Raw genomic sequence first — 10222 nt, forward strand, 5'->3', positions numbered from 1 at the left:
TAATCAAACTAATGTACCCATTTTTGTGTCAATAAAAAAATGTCAGAATATACTTATCTTTCCTCAAAACTGCCCATAATTTCTTGGATATTTCAATGGATCTGTATTCTCATTTGTTTAAGTATTAAATGATACAGATCAAAACTGTACCACTCTTACTTGTTCTGTATAATTCTTATCTATAGCCTTTCATTCATTCTCATTAAGTGAATTACAAGGTTTTTCTCATGGTTCCTTTAACAACCTGTGAAACTCCTAAGGTCATACTTAGACTGGCTGGCTATCTATCTGATATCATTTGGTCTTACTTTATGCCTATCCCACTTTCCTTTCAGATCAAAAGGACTTTAAAGATGCCTTTTACACTATTACTAGCATGTACATCTCCTGCAACCAACAAAATAACCTAATAAGCCAAAGGCAAAATTGAAGAGACAAGCTCACCCCAGCATAGAGAATCTAGACTCTCTAGCCTCTGAAACTTTGTAAACTCTCATCAGGAAAAAATTTAAGACCTTAGAGTGGCAATATTTACTGCCTCTAAAAGATTATTACAAGTTTATAAAAAAATAAGCAAAAAACTTTGCCAAAACCCTGGCTGACTGAAATTATTCAAGTCTTCTATAAGATAGAGATGTTGGGACAAGAAGAGAAAAGTGGGAAAGTCTTTATCCAAACTACTACAAATTAAAGTCCAAAGTATTCATTTCTATTGGTGACATAGGAAATTTGATCAAAAGAAATGGCTTTTCTTTAGCAGAAAAGATGATGGTCAATATTTTGGCTTGGACAAAATTTCCTAGAATGATCATAAAAAGTCAAAATATACTCATGTAAGCAATATGAAAAGAATATTACAACTTTAAAGGATAATTCTAGCAATGTAATCTTCCAAAAGCATTCCTCTGTGTTTTCCCACCTCCTTTACTTGTAAATTCAGGCAAGACAGTCCTACATCTTCAGTTTCTTTTTATGCTAGTCAACTACAAACTTGAAAAATGAGTCCAGGATAATTTCTTTAGGTCCTCTCCATCTAATCACTATCTTTTTATTTTATGTGTTTTAAGTGGAAAGGAGGCTTTTATTTTTAACATTTTATTTAATCTTAATGAAGGATGTAGCTGAATTTTCTATGCTAGTATCCAAAGCAGAAATTTCACAAGAAGCATAGGTTCAGAACAGCAACAGGTACCAGAACATATCTCTGTCTGCCTTTCTCACTTCAGATTCAATCATGCAAGAAAGGAGTTGTAGCAGCCATACTGAGCCTCAATGAGGCAACTAGAGACATCTATTTGTCAACATCACTAAAAAAAAATGTTGACAGGATAAGGCCAGACTAGTGTGTAGCAATAAGAAATGGAGTGAGCCAATTTAAATAAAGCAATGATGTAGCTTGCCAAGTCAAGAAAAAGACCTACAAGCAATGAGGAACCTAAAAACTGCTGCTACTTCTATTGAGAATCTTCATAAGAATTAGACTTTTAGAAAAGACAGGTGGACATATTTAGAACTATGATTAGAAAATCCATCATTAACTCCACCTTCAGATATGGATGATACATGTAATACTCTTGAGGCCATTTAACAGAACAGCCTCAAAATGATATATTGGATTGGTACAAAAAAGAGGTCATACTTTTCCCCAAAATATGATGTATAGAAAAACCTTAATTTTCAGTCTAAGCTTATACATTTTTTTCAAAATTCTCATTTCAAGGTAATAACCTACATTCAGACCAATATAATAGTTCCTCTCCCTTGGTTCATTCAGGTAATATTTTCTTTCATGACCATTTAAATTTACTTTCATTCTTTTTTTTGCCAGTTTAAAAAATACCTTATGTTAAATTATTTACAGTCTTATAATTCCTAAATTGTCATCTAAAAGCAAGCAAAAATGAAAGGGACTTCACATAAAATGTCAGGCTTTTTGCTGTGTTAGTTTCACTGGAATGATTTTCCACTTTTTTATTCTTTATTAAAAAAAAAGATAGTTCTCTGGGAGAAATGATTCATTTACAAAGAAAACTACAGGATATGAATACCACATAAAAGAATGTTATGTGAAGTCAAGGAGGTGAAGAGATCATTGCAAACTTGAGGGCAGAACAGGTTTCCTGGAGGTTGTGGCATTCTGCATTGGGATTTAAGCAAAGAAGCCAATCTTTCTTGTTCCTAACAGTGCAAAAAAAAAAAAAAAAAAGCATAGGATCATATCCGTATAAGCTAAGTTAGAATTCTGACCTTCAACAGTTACCAAACTTATCTGCTCTTGAAGAAAATATTGCAAGCAGCGTTACCAACTAACTTATCTGCTCTTGAAGAAAATATTGCAAGCAGCTAAGAACAAAGAATCTAATTCCCTTCTGTCCATTTCCTTTTTTTCATTGTTCAGTTTTTGACCATTTTAAGTACTCACTTTTACAAAAAAACAACAACAATGTAATTATAATTCTAAATGTTAGGGGGGAGGAGAACCTCATAATTGAGTAGGGTTTATTTCTTCTCCTTTAAAAGTCAAATAAGGAAAAGAAATGTATCACTGAAGCCTAAATTACTAAATCACAAAGCCTAAATTAAAACGTTGATATTTTCTTTTGTGGCAACAAAACCCTATCACTAATCACATACTTACTCTTAATAACAAATACTGTCATACTTAATGATTAGACCACTTTATATGGGCCTGCTCAAAGTCAAAAGTGGCCCATAATCAACAGACTAAGAAAGCATCAGTAATTTTGGCAATAAAACAGACACTGAAAGTTCATTCTTTTCAAAATCATAAACCCTTGTGGAAACAAAAAGCTAATACTCTTTGCCTAGCATTCACTGGATGATATGCTGTAGACATTTCATGTTTCCATAAATTTTATTAAAATTTGTTTTTAATTATGCCAATTACTAGCATATATGGCTAGAGGTCATTATGTGTATTCTTCAACACACAATGTGTTGGAATTTCACACTTTAAAATTAGACCTGACATTTAGAACACACTTTGAGGTTAAACAAACACTTTTAATATATTAATTCATCTGACCCTCAACAACAAACCCTGTCAGGTAAGGTTGTAAAGATAGAATTTGTCCCATTTTACAAAGCAAATTGAAGCTCAGGAGATAAAAGTTAGGGTTAGGGTCTGCACAGCTACTAATATTTGGGATCTGAACCCAAGTCCTGTGCTCTTTCCACTACTGCTGTTTGTCCTTCATTCTGCCTTTGCCACCTTTCACCCAATCAAGCATTTATTAAGCACCTTCTGGATGTAAGGTATTAAAAATAAGATTCATGAAGAAGAAAATTGAAACAATCTGATATCAAGCAGCTTACATTCTAAATAGAGATAGCTAAGTGCACATTTAAGCAGCTATTTCATGTATATATATTTGCATATATATTCAGGAGAATCAGGGTAAAAAGATTTAAGATATAAGGGAAACAGGTTTCACTCAACTTTTTTCTCCCTAAAAATTAGTGCTGTTGGGGCAGCTAGGTGGCGCAGTGGATAGAGCATCAGCCCTGAAGTCAGGGGTACCTGAGTTCAAATCCAGCCTCAGACACTTAATAATTACCTAGCTGTGTGGGCTTAGGCAAGCCACTTTAACCCCAATGCCTTACAAAAAAAAAAAAAAAAAACTAAAAAAAAAAATTAGTGCTGTCCTAAAAGGCACTTTGGGGAAAAAAAAAATAGGCCACTAAATGACTTAAGGTCTTCATGGTAGAGTGATTGAATGACCTCTTTCATCAGGGATGTTGTAAGATTTAAAGCTTTGAGTAGGATCTCATCTAAATTGCCTTGCTTATTGCCTGGTGATTATATTAGAAATGAAGTTTAGATCTTAACTTTAACAGTTACTTCGCTTATTAATGGAAAACAAACATGTCTTCTGAAATCATATATCCCAAACCTACTTATTATTAAGGAAAAAGTAAAGGATAGCTTATATTGTTAAAGCTATACTTTAAAAAAAAATCAACTTCAGGTGGTTCTTCTAGATCATAAATTCTGCTAAATAACAGGCATATGGGGAACTGCCAGTGTGGCTATTTAAAGAGTGAAATGCCCTGAGGTTGTAAGATATCCTAGTGAAGATATGTTATACTTTTAACACATCAATATAAAATTATAAAATCATGAGTATAAAAAGACATTAGAGGTCAGGGAATTCCCATACCATTGAGGGGAAGTAATATGTAAACAAATAGATATACACAAGATCCACAGCAACATTAGAGAGGAAGGTTCCAATAGCGGAGAATAGCAGTGAGAAATAAATTCTAAATGCTACAAATAAGCATTAATATAGCACCTTCAAATATAACAGTTTTTATAACATTATTTGTATTTGAATTAACCAACATTTTAAAATTGCAAGTCTATGGAAATATGCTTCAAAAAAAAGCTAAAAGAACTTTTATTAAATTAAAGATCCATTATTACAACACTCATACCCATCCATATAAACAGCAAAACAAGCACCTTTATGTATTTTATGTAATCTGAAATTGATGGAAGTGAACAAATAATTTTAAAAAACACATGCATAAAGGGAATTAAACAGAATCAAAACAATATTGAGCACTTAGTACAAGAACATTGTTCTGGGTGCAATGAAGGTGCAAAAAGCATGAGATACCACTGCCTACTCTCAGGAAGTTTACAATATAATTGAAGAAAAAAATAGATGTGCAAGATAAAAAGTTAAAACAAGTTCTTATATAAGTACTAAATAAGGGGAACAGTGAGTAATATGAGTTATTAGGGGTCAATCAAGTTTATCGATAAACATTTATTAAGTGTCTACCAGGTACCTGATACTGTGCTATGTACCAAGGACACAGAGGCAAAAGAGAGTCCCTGCCCTTGAGAAGTCACAGTCTAATGAATCAGACAACATGTAAAACAAACATGTAAAAAATAAGTTTTATAAAGGGTAAATAGAAAATAATCAATAGAGGGAAGAAAATGAATTAAGACTGGGAAAGGTATCTACAGAAGGTAGAATTATCAGATGGAAATTTAAGGAAGCTTTAGGAGACTGAGACAGACAGTGAGGAGCAAGGATTCTAGGCAAAGGACAGGGTGATGGAATAAGTAAAAAAGACCAGATTCAAGAGATGCAAGGTTATGTCTTGTTCCAGGAACAGCAAAGGAAATCAATGTCATAGAGTTGAGTGTGTGTAAATGAGGGTGGGGGTGGGAATTGGTGTGGGTCTTTTTTTTTTCCAAGGGAGTTAATGATGTAAGAAGATTGGGAAAATGGTAATACAGGTCAAGTCAGGAAGGGCTTTGAAGATTTTATATTTGAATAGTGTAGATGAGAGGAAGTCACTGAAATTTATTGAGTAGAGGAGTGACATGGTTGGATCTGCACTTCAGGAAAATCATTTCGGGGGCTGAATGGTGAATGGGTTGGTCTAGGAAGAAACTTGTGGCAGAAAGACCAATCAGCAGATTATTGAAATAGTACAGGTGTGACATGATAAGAGCCTGTACCTCACTGAAGTGCAGATGGTATGAAAGAGAGAAGAGGGCATTCATTAATACCAAAAGATTGGAAGAGAAAGTGAGGGATAAAGGATGGCAACCTACAGTTTTCTCACAACTGGGAGAAGAATGCCTTTGACAGTAACAGAGAACAGAAGAAGAAAGGATTTGGAGAAAACTAGAGAAACTCATGTGGGCTACAGATAACCAGGGAAAGAAACATAAAGGAAGTAAAATTTGAGTTAGGCTATAAAGGACAGACAGGTTACTGACATAAGAAAGAAGATATTCAAGGCTAGGGAAATGAGAATTAAGTAACCAATGATAATAGCATATTAAAGACTGCAGTAAATAAGTATAGTAGGCATAGAAGATGCATATTGGGGAATAGAAAATGGTAAAATTAAAAATAGTTTATCGAAGACCTTGAATGTGAGCCTTAGGAATTTAAATTTGTAGGCACTGGATACCCATGGCATGTTTTTGACACAAGAATGGCACATTTAAAATGATAAAATAAAATACTCTAAAATCAGTTTTTAAAGTATTTTACTTTTAAAAGATAGTTATCTTATATTTTACAAGTTTACTATGTAAAAATAAAATACTCTACACTTAGAAAATATTACAAATTACAAATATTACAATTTACAAAATATTTTCTTCATGACAACTCTAAAGTTGGACAAGTATTTACATTTTAGAGATTAAGAAAATGAGGCTGTAAGGGTTACTAGCCCATAGGAGAAATGTAAAGATTAAAAGGGATAGAGGTAAGAAAAAAAATCCTAACTCAAACCAAAAGAATGCTAAGAATATTTTAAGGCAACAACTGCTTGGAAAATTCTGAGAACTGGATTTATTTACTAGGCAATATCAAATCTACATGTCAATTACTATGGAGTACAGAAGACTAGTTCCAAAATCTTTTTATATACCATAATCACTATAAAATCTTCCCATTTTTCTTCCAAAATGAAGGATGACAACATGTAGCAAAATAACTACTGGATTTGGAGCAGATGACCTAGGTTCAAGTAATGGCTCTGTCATTAATTGTACAACCTTGAACAAGTTAATTTATTTCTCCATAAGTCTCAGTATCTTCATCTGACAAAATGGAGAAAATGATAAATACTTAAAGGTTTGTTGTAAGGAAAGAACTTTTGTAAACTATTAGACATTATGAAAATGTAAGCTTTAGGCATCATAATAGGCAGGTTCAGATTACTTTCAATAAGCAATTTTGATTAGACAGGATTTTTAAGCAACAATTTGATTAGACAATATCATAAACATTAATTGCTCATTCCTTTGTGAACCTCCTCAGTATTTTCTTGGCAAATAGAATTCTCAGAAGTAAAGGTCTCCACCAAAACAATTATTATCATAGTAGTCGAGCACCAGCAGTAACTGAACTTGGGGCTGTCTCAAGAGCCTACAGAATTGTGTTTCTGGGGTGGCTAGGTGGCACAGTGGATAGAGCACCAGCCCTGGAGTCAGGAGTACCTGAGTTCAAATCCGGCCTCAGACACTTAATAATTACCTAGCTGTGTGGACTTGGGCAAGCCACTTAACCCCACTGCCTTACAAAAAAACCTTAAAAAAAGGAAAAAAAAAAGAATTGTGTTCTTGCCCTCCTGAGCTTGTAATTTATGCCGGCAAAAAGATAAACACAAATGAGAAAACAAAGCATGTGGTCTCTTGAATTAAAATGCCATACTGTGATAATATACTATAAAGGTTAACAAGAGAGAAAGAGCCAAAAGTATGAGGCTATCAGAAATTCAACTTCTCTGCACCTTCTACCTATGGCATCTAATACTAGTAAACATGTCTATCTCTCATGTGACAGCTCTTCAAATACAAATTTGAAACTAAACACTAGCACTTCTTAAAGACTATTGTTCAACTATTGTTCTATTAGAAACCAGGAGGGACGGATTTCAGGGAAGCCTGGAGGGATTTGCATGAACTGATGCTGAGTGAGATGAGCAGAACCAGAAAAACACTGTATACCCACCCTAACAGCAACATGGGGATGATGTTCAACCTTGAAGGACTCGCTCATTCCATAAGTGCAACAATCGGGAACAATTTTGGGCTATCTGCAAAGGAGAGTGCCATCTGTATCCAGATAAGGAGCTGTGGAGTTTGAACAAAGTTCAAGGACTATCCCATGCAATTTAGAAAAACACAGATATCTTAATGTCTGATCTCTAAGGATATGATTTCCCTCTCATCACATCCAATTTGGATCAAGGTACAACATGGAAACAAAGTAAAGACTGAGGGATTGCTTTCTGTGGGGGAGTGAGAGGAGGGAAGTAAGATGGGGGAAAATTGTAAAACTCAAATAATATCTTTAATAAAAATTAATTTTAAAAAAAGACTATTGTTCGGGGCAGTTAGGGCGCAGTGGATAGAGCATTGGCCTTGGAGTCAGGAGTACCTGGGTTCAAATCTGGTCTCAGACACTTAATAATTACCTAGCTGTGTGGCCTTGGGCAAGCCACTTAAACCCCATTGCCTTGCAAAATCTAAAAAATTTTTTAACAATTAAAAAAAAATAAAGACTATTGTTCAATTATAGATTAGACTAAACAGTCACTAAAGCCTTAACAATTGATGTTCTGTTGCACTAAGAAGGTGAGATTTTTCTCAACAAAATTAACTTTTAATTTGGACTTCACTTAGACTTTTCATCCCTAAACTCTAAAAAGAGAACGAAAATACATTCAAATATATAGGATCCTAGAAATAAAAAAATAAAAAAGAAACTTGTAAGTCATTTGGTCCAGCCCATACCTAAATGAGAAATCCAATTTACCAACCAGGAGTCCTGAAACCTCTACGTAAAAGGCCTCCACTGATAGGAATTCACTAGCCCCTGCAATATCTATTTTTGGATGATTCAAATTATTGTAGAGCTTTTTATATTTAGAAGAAATCTACTTCCTTTGATGATCTAACTAATCTTACCTTCAGAAACCAAACATTCTACTACATAACAAAAGACCTTTTTCCCACATAACATTTGACATATTTGAAAACATATTTATCATTCCCAGAGACTTCTTTCCTCTTGACTAAATAACCCCAATTCCTATATGGCACCGTTTCAACCCTCCTCACACATTGGTCAACCTTCTTTATCAATACTCCAGCTTATCAATGTCTCTCATAAATAAGGCAGCCATAATTATAATTCCATATTGGTTCAACTAGGGCAGAATACAGCAAAACTACAAACTCTCTAGATAATATATAATTTTAATATTTTTTGCATCATCTCTGCACTTCCTTCTCCTTATCCAAGTATCAAACAGTCACACTTATACAATTTTAATAGGTGACACAGTGGACAAAGAACAGGCCTTAGGATCAGGAGGATTTGAGTTCAATCTTGGCCTCAGACATTTGACCCTGTCTAGCTGTATGACCTTGGGCAAGTCACTTTACCCTGACTGCCTTGTATCTAGGGTCATCTTCAGTCATCCTGATTCATATTTGGCCACTGAACTCAGTTCCAGAGGAGAAAGTGAGGCTGGTGACTTTGCACAACACTCCCTCACTCAAATCCAATTCACATGCTTATCATGACATCATCTCCCTAATGTCATGGTCTTCTTCAAAAACAAAGAACAAATATCATTCTGCTGGCTGCTCTGCCTGCCACATAAGTCTCCCTACTCCAATTCATTTTTAAATCACATTCATTTTTCAATATATTCCTCCTGATTCCTCCCCTCATCAAGGCTTACTTTGGAACAGAGATGATTTTTTTTTCTTAAATAATAAAAACATCAGCAAAACCAACAAGCACTTACACCATACCTGAGCAGTTATACACTATTCTGAATTCAAAATTACCCAATTCTTCACTGAAGGGAAAGAAATACAATTTCTCAACTCTTTTCTGGGGCCAGTCTTGTAGAAATTATCTTTTTAATTACCATAACCTACATATGCATTACCTTTTTTAGTTACTACATTCCACTGTTATTTGTCTTGTGTTTACTGTCTTCAAGTCTTTTTCACATGAATATTATCCTCTCTGTACTTGGGTTCAAAGACTAAGTACTGAGACTGAACATTTGTCTCTATTCAATTCCATATAATTAACTTAAGTCTAGAATTCTCATCTTAAGAGATATTTCTGGATCCCAAGTATGCTTCCTTTAACCTTTAAAGGGGATGCTCTGTAGTTTGTCTCACACTGTTCAGTCTCCCACCCCCATACCCTTTATATCTCAGGAAGACAAACAGAAAAATGGAAACAGCAGTCAATACCTCTACAGAGACAAGGGGTTACATAGGGCTGTAATTGGAGGAAGTGCTATCAAAATAAGAGGAGTCAATCCTGGGACCAACCTCACTTCCTTGAATTTTCCTATATATCAAAAAAGGCCTTGCACTCTATTCACTTCAATATTTGACAAGAGTGGGGAAAGTAAATATTTTTCTGAAGATCTTTAACATAGAACCAGAGCAGCCCATATTTTAGTTGCAACTTGAGAAAGAAAACCAATACTCTAACCCAAAACTGTCACTTTACAAATGAGAAAATAAAGAATTTATCATTGGATAATTTATCCAAGGTCACACAACAAGTAAGTAGCAGAGTAGGGACCAGAATCCAGGTCTCTTTGCCCCATTTTTTTCAATATATTATGCTAAACTTTGTTGTAGGGTTTTCAAGAGACAGAAACAATGTGAACCAAAGAG

The 10222-nt window shown here is 34.4% G+C and overlaps 1 protein-coding gene across 3 annotated transcripts in view; it reads right to left on the reverse strand.

Moving 5' to 3' along the window:
• Window positions 1-10222, reverse strand: part of PPP2R5E (protein phosphatase 2 regulatory subunit B'epsilon) — a 173509-nt gene that overhangs the window by 120915 nt on the left and 42372 nt on the right. The gene's annotated exons all lie outside the window — the stretch shown is intronic.

The sequence above is a fragment of the Macrotis lagotis genome, chromosome 4 (genome assembly GCF_037893015.1).
Source record: "Macrotis lagotis isolate mMagLag1 chromosome 4, bilby.v1.9.chrom.fasta, whole genome shotgun sequence".
Lineage (NCBI taxonomy): Eukaryota > Metazoa > Chordata > Mammalia > Peramelemorphia > Peramelidae > Macrotis > Macrotis lagotis.